A 14,599-nucleotide genomic window follows, 5' to 3' on the forward strand; every position below is an offset into this window, starting at 1 on the left:
TACAAGCAGCTAATGGCTTCTATACCCCCAGGTGCTGTGTACTTAGTAAATACAAGCAGGATTTAGTGTTCCAATGCTAAATAGCCAGGGCCATTGGTGTGATAATGAGGATAGGCCCAAAACAGAGCTTCAAAGCTCAGGTACGGAGCCGTGCCAGCAGGGGGCCGGAAAAAAGCCTAGGGCTTCAATTAGAATGTACCTGCTAGCAGACGCAGGAATATACGTCCTTTGTGTGTCCCAGACGCTTTGGCTCCATCCTAGGAGCATGGATTATTAGCCCACCCTCTGACACAGGGGGAGGAACCTAGCTTGTTTAAGGACTAGCAGCCCCTGGCAGATATTAATTCCTTCACACAGAAGATCCAGACGATGAGGATCTAAGAAGGACCTGGGGACAGACCTGCCGAGGGGAGCAGCGGCCCATGCTTTGGGGGGTCTGTCCGGCAACTAAGACTCTTGTACCTGTGGACTGCAGAGCTCCCCAGCACCCACATGACCCTACAATCTGGTAAATTGACCTCCAGCTTAATATCTTAAGTCTTGTACCCTTATTGTTATATCTTTTCTCTGACTGCAAATTTACTGTATATTTCTGTAATTATCTAGTGCGCCGTTAAGGCAATTAAACTATAAACTTAATCTTGGGCTGATGCTTTTACTCTGATCACGAATCTTAGAACCCCCAGCGGGTAACAGGACCTCCTCCCCGGCGACCATTTGCTCTAGGTGCAGTTCCCTTACTGACCTGAGAGATAAAGGGGGCGCCGGAGAGCTGTGCCTGTGTAGTTACGTCACGGTGGTGACGTGGGAGGAACGGGTCTGTGTGTGTTCCTCCACAACTACTTTCACTGTCTCTTCTAGACGCAAGACGCTGACCGTAAGTACCTGGTCTGTCACCTGTCTACTTTCAATTCTTAATTCTGTATCAAAACATTCTCACTTCTCTATAAAAGCCATTTCTCAATTACTAATACTCTTATAAAACACACTATCAAATACTTTACAGTAAAACATTCAACAATTATTCTTGTAAGTGCTGGACACCGCTCCCAGCCGGGATTTCTTGCAGTGTCCTTTGAGGTAGACATCATCTTCAAAAAGTGTCCATGCAAAACATCATCTTCGCAAAGTGTCTTTTATGTAAAACCAAGAGAGAGCACCTAAAGAGGTGCAAACTATTTACAAGAGAGTTTGTGATACACTCCAAGTTCATGATCACTGTAGTTCAAAATTGAAGAACGCTGCCACTGCAAAAATTAGGCAACAAAAGTGCTACCAGAAAAATACAAAAACTTGATGAACAAAACGGCACAACTGGTGCAAACAAACCCTCCTGGGTAACAAGATTTGTAAATTTCTTAATGCTGGTCCCCTCCTGGGGTTCTGGAAGCCGAACTGGAACTGCTACCAGGTGCGAGGTACTCATTGGCCATCCTCAGGTACTCCTCTTCCCAAGGTGTCAAGTTGGGGATCTTTGGCTTAGACTGCCGGGCTGGGGCTGATGCAAGGGCAGACGGTTTTCTAGGAGCAGGTGTGGCGACTGCGGGTGGAGGTGCAGCGGGTCACTTCAACTTGTATCTCTCCAGAAGCTCCTCCGGGATACGGCGGATATTCGAAGCATACCACCCCCTGAGTCCTTCATGCCGGGTGAATGTTACGTACTCCCCAGGTTGCAGATTCCTATCAGATGGGGCTCCACATCCCGCCAGTTGAATAAAAGGTCACTGATTCTTTTGGGGTCTGCAATGAACCCGAAACCCTTCTCCTGATTCACGTTCAAAACTTGCCCCCAGCCGAGTGCATCCCGGGGCACGTAATGGCCTGCATGGGCCCTCTCCTTCCGGGCCAAATCCGGGCCCAGCACAGCCATCTTTCTCTGCTCCCTCTCCCGATATTCAGCTGCCAGATGCCGGATGGTGGCCTGACAACAGGCCCAGTTCTCTTCTTCCTCCCACTCTTCCCGGGACCTACTCTCACCCACGGGACTAGCATCCCGGTCCCAGACAAGGTCCAGCACAACCTGCCCTGCCGCTACTACTGGCATACAACCCAGGGCCTTCCTAGGTTCAGGGGCTGCAGTCCTACCTGGGGCCTCCTGGCTGTGTTCCGGCTCCTGTGCAGGCTTGAAGCCCTGGGCCGCTGCCGGAATATCCTCCGGAATGGCTGGTCTGGGTGCCGGCGGTGGGGAATCGGGTGATGGTTCCGGGTCCGCAGGGGTCTCCGGTGGGACCTGCACGGCCGCGTCAAGTCCAGGCAATAGCGCGGCTTCGGCTCCCGGGGTCTCCGGGGACTCCTCCGGGCGGGCCGCGACCAGCTGTATGGACAGCTTGGAAATATAGATGGGCGCTGCCTGAGGACAGTCCGGTGCAGCAGCAGCAGGTACCGGTGAAGCGGGTACCGCAGGCGTAGGCCCCTCCTGGGCATGTTGCCGGCTCAGTCTCTCCAAGGCCTCCCGTCTCAGCTGCAGCCGGGTGGTCAGCTCGACAATTTCTTCCAGCTGACGGCGGTTCATCCCGGAGATCAGGTTGGAGCCGTCAGCCATGGCGCCAGGGAGATCCGTTTCCCTGCGCTCCGCAGGCCTCCTTCCCTCACTCTCCAAAATGGCGTTCTGGCGTTCTTCTTCCTGCCTCGGCCCCTTTCCCGCCACTGGCTTCTTCTGCCCCTCCTTCCGGGGGCGGTGTCTTCTTCCAGCGCCTCCATACCATGCCAGTATACGAACCCCTCGGGGGGTGGGCCATGTCGCTGTCACATAGTAATTCAGGCAGGGAAAGCCCAATACTCTTCGTGGTCTTTTCCTAGGACCTCCCATCTCTTCACGCCCTTCTTCTCCACGCCAGCGGCCATTTCTAAGGTCCATTTTACAGTCTATTAAATCAGGTCTTCTGCACATTCTCAAAAGTACAAAGTCTCACAAATTTCAGGGGCACAGAACCCGATGGCATCGGGTCTCGTCATCCTGTTCGTGACGCCAAAATTCGCCCTCCCAGGACTGTGGGGTACTCGGTACCGGGCCGGTGTCAGGGGGAAAGGTGTCACAGCGGCGGTGACCCAGTCCGTGGCCCTGGGCGCCCAAATCAATGGTGGTTTGTGATATAGTTTATGTGATAGTTCGTGACGCCACCTGTGGTGTTTGGCAAGCAAGATGTGAAGCCAACGCTGCGTGCAGATCCTCTGGGGCTGAGGGTGTGTTGCAGCATAGATGGTGTAGTTCCCAACAGGTGAAGCTGTAGCCCCAGGGCAGTGTAATGGCAATAGATGAGAATAGGCGCAGGCGATGTGAGGAAGGCTGGTACCCAGATGTAACGGTGCTGACAGTGTTAGCGCACAAATGAATGGAAGACACCAGGGCTTTACTCACAGTCCATGGTACACACTGGTGCCTGCCTCCATGCCGTGTCCTCCGGGGCAGAGACTCAGTCAACCTCCCGGGCAAGTCAGGATTCTCCTCTCCAACACTCCGCCAACATGTACCTCTCCTGAACGACTCCTCTATTGCGCCTTAAGGTGTGAAGAGCTCCAGTATCGTTATACTTTGGAGTTCCTCCTGTCAGATGTTCATAACAACTCTACTTGTATGGCAGACAGCTGTAGCCTCTCTCGGGGACTCCCTTCTCCGGAGTCCTGGCTCTCTATTCAGTTGCTGTTGTGCCCCAAGTCTTAGATGGGAGTAGTGCATTTACAGCCAACTACTCCACCGGTGTCTGCTGCAGAACCATAAGCGTCCATGCAACCTCGGGGACCGGGCCCCGGCCTTGCGCTGAGAACCTATAGGCAGGGTTCCTCTTCCGACCCACAACTCCTCTCTGTTCTCTCTACTCCTCTTTTCTAGGGAAGCTTAGGTTGCAGTTCTACGTCTTTCTCCTTCTGTTCCTCTCCCGTGCCAGCTGGCTCAGATCACTGAGGCAGCTGCAGCACTCCTTCTCTCCCTCTTCTAGGGATCTCCTTTCTCTCGGACCCGCCCTCAGACTCTCCTGACTGACTGTCCAGACTCCAACTGTCATTCTAATCCTTCCCAACCTTTTATATATCTCAACTCCACCCACCTCCCAGCACATCCAGCGTTCCAAGCAGGGAACAACCAGGCCACTCATAATGTCTAGGAGGAGAGAGAACCCTCACTGTGATTATGCTGAACTACCCTGTTGTGTGGGATGCAAGTGTTGGAGCGTGGAAAGGAGCCCCCAACTTACCTAAGTGGTGGGGCACTATACCTTAGGAGAAGGTGCAGTACCTCTGTGGTGACTGAGCCTCAGGGGTGCCACATATGTGTTTTTTTATTATTAATATATGTATGGGATGTGAGGACTCATACTGTATATAAGTTTCTATGTGCAGGCTCATAATGTATATAGGAGGCTATGTGCAGGTTGATAATGTATATAAAAGGCTATGTGCAGGCTCAATGTATATAGGAGGCTATGTGCAGGCTGCTAATGTATGTAAGAGGCTATGTGGGGCTCATAATGTAGAGGGGGCTATACAGCAGCTCATACTGTATATAGGAGGCTATCTGGGAGCTCATAATGTATATAGGAAGCTATATAAGAGGCTAAGTGCGGGTTCATACTTTAGAAAGGGGGCTATATGGGGGCTCATACTGTATATAAGAGGCTATATAGGGGTTCATACTGTATATAGTAAGCTATGTGGGGCTTATACTGTATATAGGAAGCTATATGGCGCTCAATCTCTCATAGATTGTAAGCTTGCGAGCAGGGCCCTCATTCCTCTTGGTATCTGTTATGATCTATGTGATTATTGTTATGCTGTAATGTCTACTGTTTGCACAAGTCCCCTCTGAAATGTAAAGTGCTGCGGAATATGTCGGCGCTATAGAAATAAAATGTATTATTATTATATTATATAGGGGCTCATACTGTATATAGGGAGCTATGTGGGGCTTATACTGTATATAGAGAGCTATGTGCGGGCTCATACTGTATATAAGCAGCTATGTGTGCCTCATACTTTATATAGAAGGCTATGTGCTGGTTCATACTATACATAGGGGGCTATATGGTTGCTCATGCTGTATATAGGATGCAATATAGGGGCTCCTACTGTATATAGGGAGCTATGTGGGTCTTATACTACTGTATATAGGGAATTATGTGTGCTCATACTGTAGGTAGCTATATGGGGGCACATACTGTATATGGAGCTATGTGGGGATTATACTGTATATAGGGAGCTATGTGCGGGCTCATACTTTATATAGGAGGCTATATAGGGGCTCATACTGTATATAGGGAGCTAAATGGGGGCTCATACCGTATATAGGAGGCTATATAGAGTCTCATACTGTATATAAGGAGCTATGTGGGGCTTATACTGTACATAGAGAGTTATGGGAGTGATCATACTGTATCTAAGTAGCTATATGAGGGCTTCTACTGCATATAGATGGCTGTGTGTAGACTCATTGCATGTAGGGGGCTGTGTGTGTATTCATACTGTAAACGGGGCTGTGTGGAGGCTCATATTGTATGTAGGGGGGCTATGTGGTCAGGAAGGGAAGAGTAAAGGGAAAGACTAGTCCCCATCTCCCCTCATTTCTGCATTTTTATAAATCACTGTTTTTCTGTGCAAATGTGTGTGCATTTGTTTTTACGTATTGGGTTTTTAACCCCTTCACAACATGCTCCGTACATGTACGTTGCATGTCATGTCTCTCCCTTTGATGTGGGCTCTGGCACTGAGCCCACATCTTTCCCGGCACATGTCAGCTGTTTTGATTTTTTTTCCCCATTTTCCAATACATGATATGGTAAAACCAATGGTGTCATTCAAAAGTTTAACTCGTCCCACAAAAAAACAAGCCCTCATATGGGCATATTGGCAGAAAAATAAAAAGTCATGGCTCTGGGAACAAGGGGAGCGAAAAACAGAAATGCAAAAATGAAAAAGAACTGCGGCGTGAAGGGATTAAAATAACTAAAGAGAGAATGTTTTAAGGTTGTTTTTGTTATAGTTTACATGTATAGCTTGATCGTTTTGGTTGCTGATTGAGGGAGCAGTATGGGGGCTCATATTGTATGTGGGGGCTCATACTGTGTATAGGGCATGTCAGCATACTTAATTCTGCTCAATATTAAGTCATATACTTATGAATATTTTTTTTTTTATCTTATGTTAATATTAACCCCTTCATGACTGGAGCTTTTTTGGATTTTTCATTTTCGTTTTTCGCTCCCCTTCTTTCCAGAGCCATAACTTTTATATTTTTCCGTTAACATGGCCATGTGAGGGCTTGTTTTTTGCGGGACGAGTTGTACTTTTGAACAACACTATTGGTTTTAGCATGTCTGGGACTCGAAAACGGGAAAAGTTCCAAGTGCGGTGAAATTGCAAAAAAAAGTGCAATCCCACACTTGTTTTTTGCTTAGCTTTTTTGCTAGGTTCACTAAATGCTAAAACTAACCTACCATTATGATTCTCCAGATAATTATGAGATCATAAAAACCAAACATGTCTAGGTTCTCTTTTATTTAAGTGGTGAAAAACAAATCAAAAGTTTGCTTAAAAAAAAAAAAAAAGCGCAATTTTCTGAGACCCGTAGCGTCTCCGTTTTTCGTGATCTGGGTTCGGGTGAGGGCTTATTTTTTGCCGGCCGAGGTGACGTTTTTAATTATACCACTTTTGTGCAGATACATTCTTTTGATCGCCCGTTGTTGCATTTTAATGCAATGTCGCGGCGACCAAAAAAACGTAATTCAGGAGTTTTTAATTTTTTTCTCGCTACGCCGTTTAGCGATCGGGTTAATGCTTTTTTTTAATTGATTGAGCGATTCTGAATGCGGCGATACCTAATATGTGTATGTTTGATTTTTCTTTAATTGTTTTATTTTGATTGGGGCGAAAGGGGGGTGATTTGAACTTTTAGGGTTTTTTAATTTTTTTAATTTTTAAACATTTTTTTTTTACTTTTGGCATGCTTCAATAGCCTCCATAGGAGGCTAGAAGCATGCACAACTCGATCGGCTCTGCTGCATATAGGCGATGAGCAGATCGCCCATATGTAGCAGATTTACTGCATTGCTTTAGGCGCTGGCCACCGAGCGGCGCTCAAAGCAATGTGCCTGCAACAACCATAGAGGTCTCTATGAGACATCTGGTTGTCAAGGCAACGGGACGCCGACCCCCGATCACGTGACGGGGTTCGGCGATGAGCTCACTTCCGGCCCGACGGCCGGAAGAGCTAGTTAAGTGTCCACTGTCAGTGGGATATAGCTAGTTAATAGGCACGGGCGGATGGCGATTCCGCTCGCGCCTATTGCAGGCACATGTCAGCTGTTCATAACACCTGACATGTTGCGGCTTTGAGGTGGGCTCACCGCCGCAACATCAGCCCTTGGTTATCAGGGGTAACTGTGCACGAACATTTACCAAGGGTACAATCTGCAATCTGCTCAATTGTACATTGGATTAATCAAACAATAGCCATGCCAGATAATCTGGCATATCAGGGATGTAGTTAAAAAAGTGTAAAAAATATTAAATAATAATAATGTTTGTACCGTCAGTACCAGAAGCAGAAGAAACCAACCCCATCTATGGTTGTACGTACGGTATCTGATGTGCAAAAACATAATCCCTTCTATATCTTGAGTAGCAGATGTGGAGAAAAATACCCTCTTCTATGGCTGTGCAATCAATGCATCAGGATGCAGATGACATACAAAGTTAAACATATCGCAGAGACAAACTATGCACCTGCTATGGTTTTTAAGCAAGATAACATGAAGCACTATAAATGATTACCTAATAAATCCTCCCTACCCCCCCATGTATGTGTGTATTTTCCTGCTTGTCTTATTAACCTGCGGCGTATCAGCTCATCCTTGCTCCACCCTGTTTTACGGTGCAGTGATCTACATACCATGCGCCACAGGGAATATTCAGCTCACCACAGCATCCAATTACAACGCATGCAGATTAGCAAGATCATGCAAATCAGAAAAGCTCCACTGTATACAAATTTGAAAAAGCAGATTCTGACAATCATTAGCATAAAACAACATCCTTTTAGCTGTAAGGAAAAAAAAACAGAAAATACTACAATATTGCTAAGTCATAGTTAGGTGATGCAGAGGTAGACATTGTACCCGAGCACTGGAGCCATAGGGTCACTCCTCTATCACAAACAAATACTAATGAAAATTGGTAGATGCCAGGGAATTGTTCCAAATGTTGTATTAAGAACCAGAAACTTTAATGGGCTTGTCCACTTACACCTACTTTTAGCCCGCAGGTTCAGTTATGTGCAAAATGCCAAACTCAGCTTTACTTACCCTCCAATCTCACTGATTGGCTGCAGTGCTGTTGATTACCATTGCAGCCAATCAAAAGAGAACGGACACAGGGAAGGTAAGTAAAGCTCAGTTAGTTATTTTGCACATAACTGAACCTGCGGGCTAAATATAGGTGAAATGGAGACAACCCTTTTAAGTTATAGAATAGTTCAGAATAATACACATGCCATATCTCACTGCTCATCTTTTTGTTCCATTATTTTAAAGAAGTTTTCCGTATGAAAACCATACTATGAGCACATCACTGCATAGTAATCTGATGCATTTTGTGATAAAACTACATGTCATTCTGAGTTTTGCTCACAGTTCACAAACATCAACAAGAATAACAGATCTTACTCTAAGGCCGGCGTCACACTAGAGATAAAAACGGATGAGTGAGAGGCGTTAAAACCACACATTGCACACGGACCAATGATTCTCTATGGGGCAGCTCCCATCAGCTGTATATGTTGCGCCCCTGAGGGTTCAGTCGCCACAGAGGTACTGCACCTCCTCCTGAGGTGTGGTACTCCACCATCCAGGTAAGGTGGAGACACCTGACCACGCTCCAACACCTGCATCCCACACAACATAGTAGTGTAGCAAAGCACCATTTGGTGGCTCCCCTGCTTGGAACAAGAAGCGTGCTGGGAGGCGGGTGGAGTTTAGTTTTGCACCCAAAAGAGCGGGAAGAGTGGGATTTGGTCAGTCTGTGAGAGGAGATCCCCTGAGTGAGATGGATAAAGGAAGTGCTGCAGCCGACCTCAGTGACCTGGGTCCGCTGGCACAGGAAAGGAACATTGATAGAAAGCCTGACTCTCCATGAGAAGGAAAAGATTAGTACGGAACATGAAGAGAAGAAGAGGACTAAGGATTAGGGTTAGAGGAGAACCCTTCCCAGTTCTAAGCGCAAGGTCGAGGTCCGGTTCCTGAGGTTGTATGGATACTAATGGTCCTGCAGCAGACACTGGAAGAATAGAAGTTGTCACCACTTTATTCCCACACAAGACTTGGGGGCACAACAGCAACGTGAGTGAGCCGGGACTAGGTAGCAAAGAGTCCCCGAAGCAGGCTACAGCTTTCTGCCGTACAAGTAGAGCTCATAGGAACATCTGACAGGAGGAACTCCAGTGTAATTCAGTACTGTGAGTACTTCACTAAAGGCGCAATAAGGGAGACGTTCACAAAAGGCACATGTTGGCGGAGCATTGGAAAGGAGTACTTCATCTTGCCAGGAAGTTGGCTGAGCTCCTGACCTGGAGGACACGGTACAGATGCGGGCCCTTGTACCACAACAGACTGTGAGTAAAGCTTTGGAACTACATGCCCTGGTGTCCTCTACTTATTCCTGCGTCAACCTGCCCGGCACTGCTACATCCCCTGTGCCTGACACTACACCATCTACGTGTCACTTCACCTACTCTGCCCTGGGACTACAGCCCAGCGTGTGGAGGGCTATAACATCATTGCTGCACCACACCATCTGTCTGTAGCGTCGGCTTAACATCTTCATTGCCGAACACCACAAGTGGCGTTACGACTCATTCATTCGTAAACTCTAATCATAAACACACTGAACATTCCCCTTTTACAATGGGCGTCCAGGGCCACGGGCCGGGTCCCAGCTGCCGTGACATCTCCCTTTGAAGCTCATCGGGCCCGGTACCGAGCACCCCTCCAGCCCTGGGAGGGTGACCCATATATTTCTGGTGGATTTTTTAGGGGCCGTGCGAATCACAGCATGCTGCGATTGTCAGCGTAGGACGCCAATGCAAGTCTATGGGTGTGCAAAAAAACTGCATTACACACAGACCACATGTGTGACTTGCGAGAAATACGCAAGACTTCTGGTGACAGGAAATGGGCCAATCCACCATCAGGAAGCTTAGACATGCAAATCAGCTCAAAAAGCGCTCCAGACATCCAGGAAGAACGCCTCCACGGAGTCCTGCAGCGTCATGTCTAGCCACATTAATGTGGAGCTCTTAATTGTATTGGTCCAGGAAAGGCCTGAAATTTGGGACCAACGGAATGCCCATTATTCTGACAGGTCCAGAAAAGAGGCGACTTGGAGGCGCATCTATGTGCACATGTTTCCAGATTAGGGGCAACGGCCACGTGAGGAGCAGCAACAAATGAGTAAGTAATTGCCTCTTTTACCAATCATCTTAAAGGCCAGAAGTCAGTTTTTTTTAAAGTAGCCCCTAAAATCCTATACTGTGTATGTAGTTATCCTTGTTTGTAATTGAAAATTTAGGAAATAAAGCACACCCTTACTAGGCCACATGACTATGTGAAATGTTAGGAAAGTTGCTTGGCACATTTCCCAAAGGTTAAATTACATTTTCCCTTCACATTGCAGTTGAGGATGTGATGAGACGCTGGCGCAGCATCCACGACCAGTACCGGCGGGAAAGACAGCAGAGGGCCAGGAGTGGAGCAGCCGCACCGACCAAGCGAAAATATATATTTTGACCGCTTGTCTTTTTTGGCACCAATTATGGATCTCAGACCATAAGTACAGACAGCACACCACATGACACATATGCTGTTTAGGGTCAGAGATACATTTTTTTTTGTTCATTTATTACATTTCCTAACAGAACTCAGTCCAACCTCACAGAGAGAGAGACAGGGTCGGATTCTGAGGCCATTATAGACCCGGCCGGGGGGGAGGTGCAGAGGTGGCTGGCCCATGTTCTGAGCCTAGCATTTGCAACCCCCAAGCTCCACCAGCATGTTTCTGAACCTGGTCCAGAACCAGCAGAACCACCAGCACCTAGTATCGTAGAAGACCCCGGCAACAGCAGTAGCCCTACTGGCCATCTTGAGGGCTCCCCCAGCCTGCAGCCATAGGCCGCCGTGGGAGACGGAGAAGAGATAACACTGCCTCTGTTACCCGGAGGCATGTAGACACAGGTGTCCTCAATTACCTGTCCAGGGCTGCCCAGGATGAGGGTGAAGAGGCATATTCCAGAAGCCTGGCCCGGTACCTCCGTCCCCTACCCCGTGAGGTGAGGCTACGTGTGCGAGGACCCATTCAGATCCTAAGTGATACATGCACACACCCCAATGACCCAAATGAGGTGTTTGAGCATCTTGAGAGGTGGCAGCTCTCACCCCCTAACCGTCTCCGCCTTACCCCACACACAGATGTGCAACTGTAACTGAGGAATACATACTGTAACGTAAGTAGAAGGTGCTCCTCAGCAGAGATACATTTGCACATCTGGGTGTCCTCGAAGGTGATCCCTGGGCGCACTGTCTCCAACAAAACATCAAAGGTAAAAAACAGTCATCCGACAATAGAGTGTGTCTGACATGTTTGCTAACAACCACCAAGACACCAACACAAGAACAGCCTCAAAATGGGCTGATTGGAGGCTGCCACCTGATGTTGAGGCAATAAATAGGGTTGGTGATGATGATTTAAATTATGTGCAGGCCTCAGAACCGTTAAATGTCCATTTTGCAAGGTTGCGAGAAAAAAACGCTATACTGATTACATACGGATGCTTACATGAGAAAAATACGCGGCCACACCCTGACAACGGATGACATACGGATCACTATTTAGGGACCATTTATGCACATTACGGCCGTACAATATGGTCCGTATTTTTCTACGTTGTGTGTGACTCCAGCCTTATACTTTTCCTCTCATTGTTCGACTGCTGTTTCTGCATTACAAATACTGATGTAAAACACTGACCAAATACTGAACATGTGAATTAGACTTAATAATTCACCAAAACCACTTAAAAAATTGCAGTGAAAAATGCCGTTGCAATATCTGCAGCTTTTTTTTTATTCTTTCATTCCTTTCTATGGGTGAAAACACACTGAATGAAGTGACACACTGCAGCTTTAAAAGGCGCTACAGTTCTGAAATTCAGTCCGGAAAAAACAAGAGCATGCAGGAGATTTCAGAAATCTCATGTTTTGCTGGCACTTTAAAAAGCTTCTTTTGGCCACGTTCATATGCAGAATTTTTGCAGCATTTTCTTCTGCAAATAAGAAGTTTACAGCATTTTATAGCACAAGCAAAGACTGAGATTTTCAGAGATCTCCTCACACCCTTTTATTTTCTCCTGACTGAATTTCACAACCACAGCGTTTTTTAAGTCTGCAGCGTGTCACTTCTTTCAGCAATTGTTTTCACCCGTAGAAAGCAATAAAATTTTTTTTAAAAAGCTGCAAATGAAGCAATGTTGTTTTTCGCTGCATTTTTGATGAATGAAACTAACTTTATTAAACATGTAATGTAGACAAAATGAATACTGTAAAAGAAACAAACAGCAAAAGCTCTAAGGGTATGTGTCCGCGATCAGTAAACACTGGGGGTCAGCTGCTGTGTACTTGTACAGCGTCCAACCCGCAGCAGCCAGATGTTACAGCATAGTGGATGGGATCTCAAGAAATTCCATATCCACTGTGTCCACAGACGCCCGCACTTCACCCGCAAAGACAAACATGCAGCACGTCTCTCCAGACAGCAGCATGTCTATTTATCTTGTGTAGATGCGAGTCTCTGCAAGATAAATCTCATCCGCACAATGCATTGGACGCGGTGATTCCGCACAGTTCAATGATCACATGCGGAATCACCTGCGTTCAATAGATGGCAGCACTTTGAACGCAGCACATGTCTGCTGTGTCCAAAGTGATGCCATTTCCAGATCGTCTGCACATACCCTTAAAAAATGGGTGTTTTGAAAGCAGTGTTTTTACTGCCAAGAGAGCAGGCTTTGGCTGCAAAAAAAAAAATGCACCAAAAACGCTGATTCATATGCACACCTGTACTATATATGTGTATGGTTTACCCTTATGTCTGGGAATTAATTGATTTGTATATCAGAAATACCCTGATTCAGCAGACAATATTCCTGGCTTTTGTCATCTAGACAGTAGTGACAGGAGGTCGCCCTGTCACATTACAAGCAGTGATTAGTGACTGCGGTAAGAGCCGATGCTGATCGTTGCTGTATGTGGCTGTGAATTCTGATCCTGCAGCGATCAGCACAGAGCTCCGGACCACAGTGAGTAAATCGCTGCTCTTACTTACCAGGTTCTGTGGCTTCACTTATGCATATCCATTCTCAGGACAGTGCTAGAAGCAGCCATGATGTGGACTCAGGAGGAAACACACACAGCTGCAGGAATCATCCTGCATTGTCACTGTGCTGTAACCAGCCCCTCACTCTCAACTTTTAACCTGACTGCAGGGAGAGAGAGACAGGGGGGCTCAAGGGGGTTTGCAAGAGACACTCCAGGACTACAGAGCAATACACAGCATTATTCACTGCTGTACACCCTCTGAGCACTTCATAAAGGGGCTGCAGATGCAGGGGGCCCCCTTTGTAGGTGGGTGCCCCAGGGCATCTGCCTGCCCCAAACGCCGACCCTGCTTGTAGCCCATATCCTGGATACCTCTGTGTGGTGGCTCTTGAAGCAATGACTCCAGCAGCAGTCCACTCCTTGTGAATCTCCCCAAAATTTTTGAATGGTCTTTTCTTAACAATCCTTTCAAGGCTGTAGTTATCCTGGTTGCTTGTGCACCTTTTTCTACCACACTTTTTCCTTCCACTCAACTTTCCGTTAATACGTTTGGATACAGCACTCTGTGAGCAGCCAGCTTCTTTAGCAATGACCTTTTGTGACTTACCTTCATTGTGGAGTGTGTCAATGACTGCCTTCTAGACATCTGTCAAGTCAGCAGTCTTCCCCATGATTGTGGAGCCTACTGAAACAAACTAAAGAATCTTCTTAAACACTTAGGAAGCCTTTGCAAGTGTTTTTTCTGAATTTTTCCAAGTTTACTGATATAATGACTTTTGGGTTTTCATTGGCTGTAAGCCATAAACATCAACATTAATATAAACACTTGAAATAGATTACTCTGTTTGTAATGACCTTATATATCTGAGTTTCACTTTTTGTATTGAAGAACTGAAATAAATTAACTTTTTGATATTCTAATTTTGTGAGAAGCACCTGTAGTACTAGGATATGCACACTGACTATAGTTGTAGTATTATTGTGTATACACTGCTGCACTTTTTTCTGATACATTTTATATCTCTTCTGTGACACTATATGCTGGATATGTTACATATACATGTTTGATTATTGCAGTGGGATTATGATATACGCACTAGTGCACTTTATTGACATACTCTATATTACTTGTGTGACATTAAATATTCATTTGTGGCATTTTCCCCTTGTGACATTTTCCCCTTCTGTAGCTGTGTCTGTCAGCACAGTGGCCAGAGCACGGAGCAGATACCAAAAGACAGGTCAGC

This window comes from Dendrobates tinctorius, unplaced genomic scaffold, assembly GCF_039654945.1.
Source record: "Dendrobates tinctorius isolate UK_male_01 unplaced genomic scaffold, ASM3965494v1 ptg000290l, whole genome shotgun sequence".
Taxonomy (NCBI): Eukaryota; Metazoa; Chordata; class Amphibia; order Anura; family Dendrobatidae; genus Dendrobates; species Dendrobates tinctorius.